This window comes from Bombina bombina, chromosome 5 (genome assembly GCF_027579735.1).
Source record: "Bombina bombina isolate aBomBom1 chromosome 5, aBomBom1.pri, whole genome shotgun sequence".
NCBI classification, from domain to species: domain Eukaryota; kingdom Metazoa; phylum Chordata; class Amphibia; order Anura; family Bombinatoridae; genus Bombina; species Bombina bombina.
This window is the reverse complement of record NC_069503.1, coordinates 446,285,829-446,299,801: the sequence shown is the minus strand read 5'-3', so window position 1 is coordinate 446,299,801 and position 13,973 is coordinate 446,285,829. Positions and strand designations below refer to the sequence as shown.

The following is a 13,973-nucleotide window of genomic DNA, read 5'->3' as shown; positions in this document are numbered from 1 at the left end:
CTTTTTCACTTTTCTAATAAGGCCCTCTCTTCTTTCAGTGAGGTTTTCAGATTCCTGCCCTATGCTCTCTAGGTTTAATAGAATCTCCTCATTTTCTTTAATTTTGCGGTCCATCTCAGCCGCCAATGATTCCCTATACTCTATGATTAGTCTCATTAGTTGTCTTGATGTTTCAATAAGTACATTCTTCCATTTGTCAGAGATAATCTCTGACAGTGGGAATGCACATTCCTTATGTGTCATAAGACCTTTCGGTATGATGTCCAATTCCAGACATTTTTTAAGAAAGGAAATTTCTGCCTTAAACTTGACTTCCGATATAAGTAATTTTTCTAAATCCCTGAAGATAGATATAATATCTATAGGCTCATCTTCATCTAACACAGCATAATTGCGTGTAGTGTTTGTATTCACCTCTATACAAATTTCTTGTCTAAGAGAAGATAAGGATGTCATAGTGTTGTTGTACTAGAGTAACGAGAGTCAGTGCTCTGGTGGAGTGGCTGCTTATAGCTGCTAGATTTAGACAGAACTAAGAATGGGGGTACTATAAGCGCCTACTATGTACCTGTAGCCCAGGAGAGGTGCGTCTAGCAGGCACCTAAAATTGCAATGGATAGAGGAAAAAGCCCAGGCGCCAACTATACGAAGGCAAGGTAAACAACAAGGTAAACAACAGGGGCAGCTGATGCGGATGAGGAAAAATTGCTCCACACAGGAGAAATGGGAAGAACAGTCTGAATTCATAAAAAATAAGTTCCTGGATAGAGGATATAACGAGATGATGCTAAATCAGAAGAAAGAAGAAGTGGCGAGTATGGAAAGATCAGCTCTCACAAAATACAGGAAAAGGACAACACAGATGGAAGAAATAGGTGGGACTCTCAATGTCCCAATGATCACAAACTTCAGTGCCAATAGAAATATCATAGAAAACATTTTCAGGAAACAGTGGGCCTTGTTAAAAGAAGACAATGTGATTGGAGAAAAGCTTCCAGACAAACCACGGTTTATCTATAGGAAAGCAAAAAATCTGAGAAGTTACATAGCACCGAGTATCCAAAAGAAGAGAAACCCGGACATTAGAGACGTATTTGGGAAGAAAATTACGGGTTTCTTCCCATGTCCATCCTGTAAAGCCTGTAAAAACGGGAAAAAATCGACAAATTTCATGTGTTTTCATACAAAAGAAAATTATAAAATTCATTAAATTATAAGGTGCCAAGATAAAGGAACCATATATCTGCTACAATGCACCTGTGGTTTACAATATATCGGGCAAACGTCAAGACCTCTAAGAGACAGGATCCGGGAACATCTGCTATTAATAGAAAAACTAAGTATGGATACTGCTCTGTACAGACATTTCTCTACAGTACATAAGGGAAATACCAAAGACCTTACATATATGGGGATAAAGAAAGTGAAAAAAGAATGGAGGGGCGGCAACTATGAGAAAAAGTTGCTGTCTGCTGAATCCAGATGGATCTTTACCTTAGACTGTCTTTACCCCAAAGGCCTGAACAATAGAGAAGATTTGTCTCATCTATTCAACATGACTTAGACCAACAAGTCAATCGCTGTTCTAAAGAAATAAGAGACTTGGCTCAAATGTTTCCTTTTTCTATTTAAAACAAGGGGCTTTTAGAATTATTGTCCTTACCTGATCCATAAGGTCATTAGTTCTATTTTTATTCATTTTTATTATATTTTTTATATTTACAATTTTAAAAATTTTAAAATAAAGATCCAACGGATCTTATACATCCATAATTATTCCTACTACCTCTTGATCATTATGGATGACAGTAATTAGAAAACTACATCATCTCATCTAAATATATCCTCTTAAAACATTGTTCCACAACAATTTCAAGGCTAATATGTTGTTCTGTTATAATTTTATCTGATATTTTTATCTGATATTTTTATTCGCTATTTTTATCGACTAGTCTACAGAAGACATTTTTATCTGCTGTTTTTATCCATTGTTCTATAGAAGACAATACCCTTCCTAAAAGAGTATACGATATATCCACTCACCATTCATGTTCCCAACATTTTAAACAACTAGTGTTGGACCAAGAATTTAATACATATTATGTATATTGAAAATCTCTCATATTGAAAACCTCTCATAGGCCATAATAAGACATATGGTCTTATCCCTGTCAGGTACCTTGACCGAGGATATCCAATATTCTATCAGAGTATATTCCCAAAAGTGATTTTAGGTGTTACAAGGTTACATTCTAACACCTTTCAAACACAGACGAATAGTACGATGGTCAAAGATAAGATCTATCATCAAGAATATAAGGACCATTAGCTCTGGAGCTTTGTGACTCTATGAGAGAGTCACCTATATCCAGCAGCACCTAATGCTGGCCCCGAAGATATAAGTATTGAGGGGACTCATAAGACTTAGATACCGCACATATAGGCAAAACTAGATGTAAGGGTGCCATATATACTGGGAAGTATATCAGCGCATTTGAATATAATTCCGCAATCTCAGTTCTGTCCCTTAGTCCAATATCATATTTGACTTTGAACTGGTCATAGATATGATGTACTAATACATTTAAGGGAATGCTAAAGGTTGATAATCAATCGGCAAGGATTAGAAGCCCGGATATATAAATACCCAATGTAGCAGCAGGAACACAATATATACGAAAATAAAAATAAAAATACAGTAATATACTTGTGTAAAAACCAAACATTTTTTCTTTATTGCCAAATAGAATAGGTAATTATTATTTATAATACCACATATGATAACATAGGAGATGATCGAGTTTCCCCCGGTCCTCCCAACTGTTAGAGACACCTTTTCACCTGTTATGTAAACACCACCTTTGCTCCAATCAACAGGGAGTTCACAGACAACACCCTCACATAGACGTAAGTGTATATACACATGGCCTCTCATTGCCCAATCAAAGCCGTCCACCTCCGTGATGTCACGACCAATCAGAGCCAGCCAAATACGGAGTACAGAAAGGAGAAAAAGATAAAAAATCTGCTTCCTTCACTCCAATTATCTCATTTTTATCATCCGTTCTGTTAGCAGTAAGTGTCCGCAGTAGACTTAGAACCCGCATATCAAATTAATTACTTTATATGTAAATCGGCTCTAACCGGAAGTGACGACACGTCATACGCGAGGAAGGTAAATATACTGTGTACTTAACCTCGGAGTTAACACTCAAATATTAAAATAAATAAGATGAATCATGTTAACACTAAAGGGTTCTTGTTAAAGAAATGTGAAACAGCAAATTAGACAATAAGCCACTACATGGCACTAACGAAATACCGGAAGTGAATCAATCTCCAATTAAGGGTCAAACACCCTATATAAGGCACCTATTCACAAATTAAAAACCAGTCTTGAGAAAGGCCTGACACGGGCCGAAACGCGTAGACACTGGTAAGCCTTATTCTAATTGTGACATTATACTGTACCATCTACACTATATTTGTTATCTTTTTTTAGGAGGAAATATATTCGTAATTCTCTACTATTAACTTATGGTGGGGCATCCACCATCAAGGGGATTAAAATCTGATCACACTTTCAGACCTACATTCGATTGCAGCTATTTATATTTGATTGCAGTTTTTTTGCACAGATCACTTTTTTCTCAGGGGTGTCTGTTTAGACATATACTTTGGAATTTATAGTATTTTTCTTGGATTGAATTTTTTATTTGTATTTTTCTAATCGGATTGATTTTGTTCATCACAATTGGATTTGTCTATTTGAACTCACCTGATTTGGATTTGACTTTATTTCCACAGTTTTTTAAAAGGAGTTTTTTGTCTCCAGTTGCATTTGACTTTAGCACTTTTTTCACCGGCACTTTTTTCACCGGCTATTTTTTCCATAAGACAATTCTTCACGAGTTCTATTTGTAATTTATTGATATCTGTATTTATTATTTTTTATTGATATTTTCTGATATACATTTTTATTGACATAATCTGACCTTGTCTTACACACACTTGGATCTACAAAGCACATATACCTTTAGGATCAGCATAGTTCTTTTACACCTTGGAGATCACTTGCTTTAGTTATCTCTTCTTTATTCCTCCACACCAGGAGTAGCACACTTTTATTAGAAGGTTCATACATTATCTTGAGTAATTTTAGAAGGCTCTATTTTTCCCACATGCTCTTGATTTTATCTTTGTATTTATCTGTGTAATCTTGTTTTTATTGTAAAACCATCATGGATCCATGAAAATTGGTTCAATTGTTTTTTATTGTACTGTTTTTTATTGTACTGTGTTTTTATTGTACTGTGCTTTTTATTTTACTGTGTATTTTATTGCACTGTGTACACCTTTCTGGATGTAATAAATTATTTAACAGTAGACACATTTACCTTGCCTTCGTATAGTTGGCGCCTGGGCTTTTTCCTCTATCCTTTGGAGATATCAAGAGATCTCTGAAACAGGGAGTTGAAGAAGGTTGTATGATGTGTGTTGGGAGCCTAGATATTTATTATTGTAATGTGTCTACCATATAACAATCCTGTTATTCCCAAGAATCTGCCCTCAGTGTCTCTTGCCAATTGTAGTAATTTAAATGCAATATTTTTCTTAATGAAAATACTAACCACACAGCCTTTATTTGTAGCTGCGCTATCGTAAATTTGTGTGAAATGTTTGCCAAAATATTTAGGATCGTTTAAAATGTGTCTCCTGAAGGAGAAGAATGTCGGTTCCCCTCTTAGTTAAATTGGAAATTGCTTTAGACCTTTTGCTGGGGGAGTAAAAACCCTTAACATTTTGTGTTATAATAGTGATATTGTGACTGCTAGATTCCATGAACTAAAACTCCAAGATGTGTATAATAGACATATGTCAGTACATTGCATATAGAATAAACATTGAAACATAACAAGTAGAAAAAACTATATAAGATAGAAAATAACAAATTTCTAACAGTAACTTCAGAATCTGGCTGAATGCTCCAGTAGTGACATGGCAGGTTGACACTCAATTTCTCCCGCCACATCTCTAGGTCTGAATTGCAACTAAGTGGGTAAATGGCCGCTTTAATAAGTTTTATGGTCTAACCATAAAAAGTGTTAGAAATAAAGAAAACATGGTACACACTATTCCCTTGTTTCATCTTTGGTAGCTATGACATTTATAATAAGGTCTTGGAAAGTCAGTAAAATTCTATGTAAAATAAGTTATTTACCCTGTTTATAGGCCTAGGTTGTAAATAATGTATGTGCCTCTTGTTGTATAAGAGGTGGTGTCCTGTATGGACATAGCGTTATAGTAGGAAAAATAGAGGAGCGCTAGAGCTAAAGGTGTATCTAAAAAACATGCATAGACGAATGAATAAAAGAAATGGCTCTGCCAAATTTATTTAAATTAAAATGTAGGTATGCCTGATAACCATGAGTTAAAAACAAGGTAATTCCTATAAAATAACAAGGTAATTCCTATAGAATCGGACGTCTCTGATATAAATAAAAAACTAAAACATCAAAAAAACTTTGTTGCCACCATAGAGAGAGTATATATGGAAAATATACAAAATGTGCATATAAATGCAAACAATGTATAAATCGTCACAGTCCCCAAGTTTAAAAGTCATTAACCACAGAGGATTAGGGTATTCGGGGTGACCGGGTGTTTGTTACCTTACTGTCCGGACACTATTGCAGCCCCGATAACTTGTAGGTCTCTACACCTCCATAGGAGCACACACGTGACTACTGATGTCACAGATGTGGGCGCTGTTTCAACGTTGCAGTCCTATTGGTCAGGACCGTTCCTTCAGGCGGCGAAGTTTTCTCAGCTGATTTCAAAGTGTAGAATGTGTAACCGCTCTTTAGTGCAAATTGCACGCAAGATACCTGTGATTTGGTAAAAAGGAAATCTTAGCAGAATGTTCTATTTCGCCAAATGCAATACAGATTTTCCCAACGATCTCCAGCAAAAGTTTTGCGGTCAGTTGTGTCGTTTAGTATACCACAGGCAAAAAAAAAAAAAAACAGCATGAAAAGCCAGGAGATTCTGTCTTAAACTGAAAAGAATTCTTCAGATTGGCCCTCAACACAAATTCTGACACATGGAAATGAAAACCCTGTATGTTAGATGAAAAACTTTTGGGAGAGTCTGGTAACATTTTCAGAAGTGTTATGTGGTCAGCATGTACATTTGATATTATGCATTAGCAAATCCAAGGACAGAATTGGAAAGTGAAATGTATGGATTTGGTCTATGCCCATGTCACAAAAAGAGCACCTTTATTTTCTTCTTTTTCAGCACACACCACCTGTCTGTTGTTGAAATACATCAATAGTATCTTCATCTTCCATTTCCAGCTGTGCAGGGGTGTTTGTTTCATTGATTGGTTGTCCATCAAACCTAAATCTTATTTGCCGCATTGAAAAACCCTGTCTGTCACAGTATGCTTTCATTAATTTGCTGAGAGGAGTGTGTCTCTTTATTTTAAACTGAACCACAGAACCATCTTGTCCTGTCACTTTAAGATTGATGTGGTCATTTTCAGTCTTCACAGTTTCCTATGGTTTTTCCTCAGACATTATTAAGTCTCTGTTTCTCTGCCGCTCTTTTTTCTACCCAGAATTGCCTGAGGTATACTAAACGGCACCACTGACTGCAAAACTTTTGCTGGAGATCGTTGGGAAAATCTGTATTGCATTTGGCGAAATTGAACATTCTGCTAAGATTTCCTTTTTACCAGATCACAGGTATCCTGCGTGCAATTTGCACTAACGAGCGGATACGCATTCTACACTTTGAAATCAGCTGAGAAAACTTCACCGTCTGAAGGAACGATCCTGACCAATAGGACTGCAACGTTGAAACAGTAGTCACGTGTGTGCTCCTACGGAGGTGTAGAGACCTACAAGTTATCGGGGCTGTAATAGTGTCCGGACAGTAAGGTAACAAACACTCGGTCATCCTGAATACCCTAAGCCTCTGTGGTTAATGACTTTTAAACTTGGGGACTGTGACGATTTATACATTGTTTGCATTTATATGCGCATTTTGTATATTTTCCATATATACTCTGTCTATGGTGGCAACAAAGTTTTTATGATGTTTTAGTTTTTTATTTATATCAGAGACGTCCGATTTTATAGGAATTACCTTGTTATTTTATAGGAATTACCTTGTTATTAACTCATGGTTATCAGGCATACCTACATTTTAATTTAAATAAATTTGGCAGAGCCATTTCTTTTATTCATTCTTCTATGCATGTTTTTTAGATACACCTTTAGCTCTAGCGCTCCTCTATTTTTCCTGGTTAATCTTCTATCTTTGCCTATTGTGAGGGACACATAGATTTGTGAGGAGTTTGGTGGTTTACTCTGCGCACTCTACTTTACATTTGGGTTTAAATAGTGTTATAGTACTTACGGTTAAGAAGTATTGGTTTCAATTTAAGGTATTCTCTGCCTTAGGAGAGGAAATAGGTGAGAAAGGGGATGTTGAACATTTGTCCATTTTTTTTTATCCAGGGTAATAGTACTGCAGAGTTGAAGAATCTTCTTAGCTATGGTTTTGCCCTGGGAGACTTGGAATGATCTAGTTTTGTGTAGGAGAGGATCTGCTGTTGTGTTTGATAGGAGGTTTTTACCATTTTTGTCTAGATTTTTGGGATTGTGAGCTTGCTGGTTCTGGAGCTGCAGGTGCAACCAAAACTGGTATATCCGGAGGTGCTAGGCCCAGGGAATCACAGAAGTGTTGAACATCTGATGCATCCTTGCATATCAGTCGTTTATCATATTGGTTGATGTTTTCTAGAGAGTCCTAGAAGTTCTTCCTTGTCTCTGTAGTTTTTTAACTTAATTATGATATCCCTTGGTGGCGCTGAGTCCGGTGGCCTAGGGTGGAGTGCTCTATGAGCTCTGTCCCAGGGAATTTCTTCTATAGAAGTGTTACCCCCTCAGGTGCTTAAATATAGCTGGAAGTATGTAGGTAGGTCTTTTGGTAAGATCAATTCGGGCACACCTTAAACAATGAATTATCAAATGAATGGTTTGAGACTCTTGAAAATGCTTCTTTAACACTTATGAAAATAATAATTAAATCCAGAAACATCACATTAAGTGAGACCAAAAAAGAAATAGACCAACAAAAAAACATTTTAAAAATCTATGAAAACAATACTGAGTTTCTAAACAATCAAAAGGAAATCTTTAACAATATTTACACTTTTAAAGAAAATATTCTCGCCACTAAATCATCTAAATATAATAGAGATTTAGAAGATTATTCCGAAACTTTAGATACAGAAACTCCTATTGAAATTGATTCTACTAACGAAAATACAGTTGATATGGTCCCCTCTCCAATTCCAAAATTAGACAGATCACATTTATTTGGTAAATCCAATCATACAAATACTATACAGAGCATACCTCCTTCTTCAAATCACACAACATTTAGGAACCAAATGAACTATACTCCATCAGACACACGAAATGTAGATGGATCAAATAAGCAGCAAAATCATTCATGTACATACAGAAGACCATATACTAACTATCCTGACAACCAATACCACACACAATTGAGAACAGAGGAAAATTTCCTCAGTCAAAATAGATATGACACCAGAACACCCAAAAATTCTTTTTCAAACCATTATTCACACAATAATTATGACCTGCCAAATAACGATTCTAACACAGATTGGGGTTATACCCCAAGGAGAAATTACTCGCATAGAGAATACCAAAACAATTCCCACTATAACAGAAACAATTATAACTCACACCAAAGAGATAACTATGAACATAGATGGGGTAACCAAGAATGGAATAGTAGACCAGATAATCAATATTCTTATAGACATAATTATGGTCAATCTGATCGCTATACGCACAAAAATATAAATACTTATTACAACAATCATAAAAGAAACCAAAATGACTCCAACTCGGATTGGAGAATACAAACCAGAAACAGATATCAACCCTTAGAACAAGACACAAGGTCCCCTGCACCTCATATCACACAACAACAGAAAGTTTTTTTAGAACAGGCCCCTTTGGGGGAAGGAACATCAAAAAACAACACACACCACATCCTCCCAAAAAGAACCTTAAGAAACAAAAGAGGATTAGAGGTAGGAGGAACGGAAGAAAACTTAGACAAAACCCCAAAAAGACAGAAATAAAAAATACCGGAATATTCAATATAAGTCAATACCAACTAAATCCTCTTCAAGAATCAGTTTTAAATAAAGGTTTATCTTTTGAACCTTCATGCAAATTAAATAAGTTTGAAACCCTCATAAACATAAACCAATACATACGTAAACTTACTTTAAAAAGATATTTCATTAAAAACCCTCTTGAGAACAAAACCCTCAAAGAAAATGAACAAAAATTCAAACACACAAATCTAAAAGCTACCTCGACGTTCTATCCCACAAATGAAAAAAAGCGAAGATATAAAGCTTTTTGAGAAAATGGTCAAACAGGATATAGACAAACTAGATCAAAATAGATACATAGAGTGGAATATGACTCAAAGGGAACTAAAAATAATAAAAGATCTAAAAAATAATAAAGATATCACTATAAAGCAAGCTGACAAGGGCGGAGGAATAGTCCTTATGGACACATCTTTTTATTTAGAGGAATCATACAGACTTTTACATGACCAAACAACATATAAAAAAACTGATGTCCAATCCCATAAAAAATCAAACAAAAAAATTACAAGACCTTCTCACAAAAGCATTAACTTCAGGAGTACTTACAAAAAATGAATTTGATTTCTTAAACATTATTAACCCAATTTCTCCTACTTTTTATATACTTCCCAAAATCCATAAAAACTTAACTAAACCTCCCGGACGACCTATTATATCCGGTATAGGATCTCTCACATCTAATCTCTCTCAATATGTTGATTTCTTTTTACAGACATATGTATCCCAGTTACCCTCCTATCTAAAAGATTCTACCCAATTACTCAACATTTTAAAAGATCTATCTTGGGAAGAAAACTTCCTTCTAGTAACATGTGATATTAATTCCCTATATACAAACATTGATCATCAAAAAGGGCTAAAAGCAATAAAAATCTTTTTAGACAAGGATTCAAATTTAAATAAAGAACAAAATAAATTCCTAATCGATTGTATTCATTTCATATTATATAATAACTCATTTTTATTTAACGAAGAGATTTATCTACAACAAAAAGGGACTGCTATGGGCACAAGGTTCGCCCCCAGTTATGCTAACTTATTTATGGGTTATTTTGAACATAACTACATCAACTCTAGCCCATGGGGGGCGAACCTTGTGCTCTATTACCGCTATATAGATGACCTATTTATAGTTTGGAAAGGCGAACCTGAACTTTTAGAACTATTTCTAGAAGACTTAAATAACAACATGTTAGGCCTGAATTTCACTCATGAATTCAGTACACACTCCATTCACTTTTTGGACTTAGAAATAGAAATTAAAAATATGATGATCACAACTAAAAGCTTTTTTAAAAAAACTGATGCCAATAACTACATACATAACAAGAGTTGTCACCTAAATAAATGGAAAACAAACATCCCCAAAAATCAATTTACCAGAATCAGGAAGCTTAACCCAAAAACAACCCAAAAACAAATGATCCTTTATTTATACCATTCATAACACAATTCAACTCACAACATCATGAAATTGAAAAGATTTTAAACAAACACTGGCACTATATAAAACAGGACCAAATTTTGGGTCATAGATTGAAAAATAATCCAGACATAATTTTTAAGAAAGCAAAAAATCTGAAAAACATATTATCACCTAGTGAATTTAAAAAGAAAGAAACTCATAACTCCAACACAATTGATCTCAACAAAGAAAAAGTTGAAGGTTTTTTTCCTTGTATATCCTGTAAGTCTTGCAAACATAGTAGCAAGATCAAAACCATAAAATCAACTAATAACAATCAATATATTAACATCAAAGAAATCATACGATGTTCAGATAAAAATGTCATTTATTGCATACAATGTTCATGTGGTCATCAATACTTTGACAAACAAAACAGAAAAAGATACATTGCGATCCTTAAAAGCATAAACTTTTAATTCTTCATTATCTCCATACAGTGCAAAGTATCCATAAAAGGCAACAGGGTTTTAAAAGAAAAAGAATAGACAGCACATTTTCAGGAACCAGTCTGTCCTACATGTTTCGGTCAATTCCTTAATCATGAACATGACCAGCTACCCCTACTTCCTGCCTCTTAAGCCTGAACAGCTATCCCTATTGGTTCTTCAGAAAGATAAAGTTAACCCCTTCCAGTTTAATTAACAGCTGCTATATTTTGGAAATTAACATTGCAAATACACTCCTTTTAAGTTTAAAAAAATGAAACATGTAAACATGTACACTTTATAATACATTTATACACTATTAACATTTTTAATGATTTATAAGTATATAATCGCACTAATATCCAGTACCTTAATTGGTTTTATGGCAACAATTTCCAGTTAACTACACTAGTGTCAGTCCTATCACATTCATCTATTTGAAGTTACTAGATTTTAGGTTATCCTTCCCTCAACCAGTGCATACATGTTAGTAGTGACTAAATTCTTCAAAACTAGTTAAAGTAGGGAACTTTAGGAGGTTAATTAAAATCACTGAACTTCTACTTCCTCCAAAAATTTATCACATCCCCCTCTATATTGTAGCCATTTGGTCTTCTTGACGTCATTTTGAAGATCCAAAAAGCTTCACGCAGCATCAACCTTGCTGCCCTATCGCCCCCTCTTGGGGGGTTATGTACACTTTCTATTACCTGCCATGAGAGTGTAGTTACATCACCCCCATGTACAGAAATGAAGTGTTGTGAGAGGCCCGAGCTGTCTTTATCGTGGGAAATGTCATTTAGATGCTCTCTGATTCTGGAGCGAACCTCCCTAGTGGTACATCCTATGTACTGCCCATTGCATTGAGTGCAATCTACCAAATATACCACAAAGGAGGTTCTACAATTTGTGCAATTAGCCAAATTGAACACCCGATTTGTTGTTGCAGACTGAAAGGTGGATGTAACCCTGCTATGTTGGCAAGCTATGCATTTTGTGAAATGGCATTTAAAGTGCCCTTTCACACTGAGCCAACTACTTTTAACCCTATCTTTCTCCCTTGGTACACTTGGTGCCACCAGGTTGCCAATTGTGCATGCTCTTTTAGATACAAAGTTACAGCCCTTGGACACATAGTCCTTCAAACTATCCTCCGCTGTTAAAATAGGCAGATGTTTACTTACTATGTCAGTAATTTCCTTAAATTGTGGGCTATAGGTAGTAACCAGGGTAGGTCTACTTGAGTCATAACTCCTCCTTTGTCTGGTATTACCCCTCAATATCTCACCCCTATCCATTCTAGTTACTTCCAGATGAGCTCTATTAATGGTTTTCTGTGAATAGCCTCTCTCAGCCAGAAGACTCTTGAGTGTTTCACTTTCTTTCACAAAATCCTCCTCCAAGGAACAATTCCGCCTTATTCTCATGAACTGTCCCTTGGCCACCCCAAACCCCGTGTGACGGGGATGGTTACTCCTAGCATGGAGTAAGGAGTTAGATGTGATCGGTTTACGATATAGGGAAGTAGAAACTTCACCACTGGCGATATTCCCCCTAAGTTCTACATCCAAATAAGGTATCGTATTTGTCCCTACTTGGGCAGTGAATTCCAAACCCACTCTATTGGAATTAAGATAGGTCAAAAAATCCTGCACTTCAACAGCCTCGCCTACCCAGATGAAAAGGAGATCATCTATAAAGCGTTTATATGATCTGATCTTATCTCTAAATGGGTTATTAACCCCAAAGACGTGGGACAGCTCCCACCAACCCATAAAAAGGTTGGCGTATGATGGGGCAAATTTTGCCCCCATCGCTGTCCCACGTCTCTGGAGATAAAAAGTGCGTTAAAAGCGGAAGTAATTATGTGTCAAAAGGAATGTGAGGGCCTCTATCACAAATTTAATCAATTCCTCATGATAATTACTAAAATGTCTCAGCATATACCCAACGGCCTCAATGCCATATTCATGAGGAATGGCTGAATAGAGGCCCACCACATCCACCGTTAACCATGTAAAGTTCTCCTCCCATTTAATGCTTTCCATAGCCCTAATGAGATGTGTAGTGTCCTTTAAATAGGATGGTAAAAGATGTACAACAGGCTGTAGAAGGGACTCAATCCAACCTGAGAGTTTCTCAAAGAGTGACCCTATACCTGAGACAATTGGTCTGCCCTTCACCCCCACCAAGGTCTTATGGACCTTGGGGAGGTGATGGAAGATCGGTATAACTGGCTTTGATACCATCAAATACTCAAAAGTCTCATGGTCAATGATTCCCCTCATCAGCCCATCATCCAAAAGATGTCTCAGCTCAATCCCAAATCGCTCAGTGGGATTAAAGCTTAGTTCCTGGTAAACCTGGGTGTCTGTCAACTGTCTCAAAGCTTCTTCAACATATTTTTCTCTCCCCATCACCACTATTGAGCCCCCCTTATCCACTTGCTTGATGACAATGTCATCCTGCTTCCCAAGTTGTTCCAATGCCAACTTCTGGGTTCGATTCAGATTATATATAGCCCTATGGTTCTGTTCTGAAAGCTTGACCAAATCCTCCTCTACCCTGCGGTGAAAAGCTTCAATAAAGGGTCCTCTGGTTCTGGTGGGATAGAAAATTGATCGAGGTTTAAACCCTGCATGAGTTTTCTTAACTGCTAAATCAGGCTGGGAGCTTAAAGTACCCAGCTCATGTAGGGTCAAAAAATCAACACCTTCTCTGAAGTCTATAATATCAGAGATATTGGGTGGAGCTTCAACAGTATCCTGTGTGTTAACATTACTTTCACTCTCTAATTCTCCCTCTTGATCGGCAGACCCCCAGAAAAACTTTTTGAGGGTCAAATCTC

The 13,973-nt window shown here is 36.2% G+C and overlaps 1 protein-coding gene and 1 pseudogene across 1 annotated transcript in view; one reads left to right on the top strand and one right to left on the bottom strand.

Annotated features, from left to right (window-relative positions):
• The window catches only part of VWC2 (von Willebrand factor C domain containing 2), a 789,648-nt gene that overhangs the window by 225,534 nt on the left and 550,141 nt on the right, over positions 1-13,973 (top strand). The gene's annotated exons all lie outside the window — the stretch shown is intronic.
• On the bottom strand, positions 6,089-6,581 carry LOC128660460 (small ubiquitin-related modifier 3-like; annotated as a pseudogene).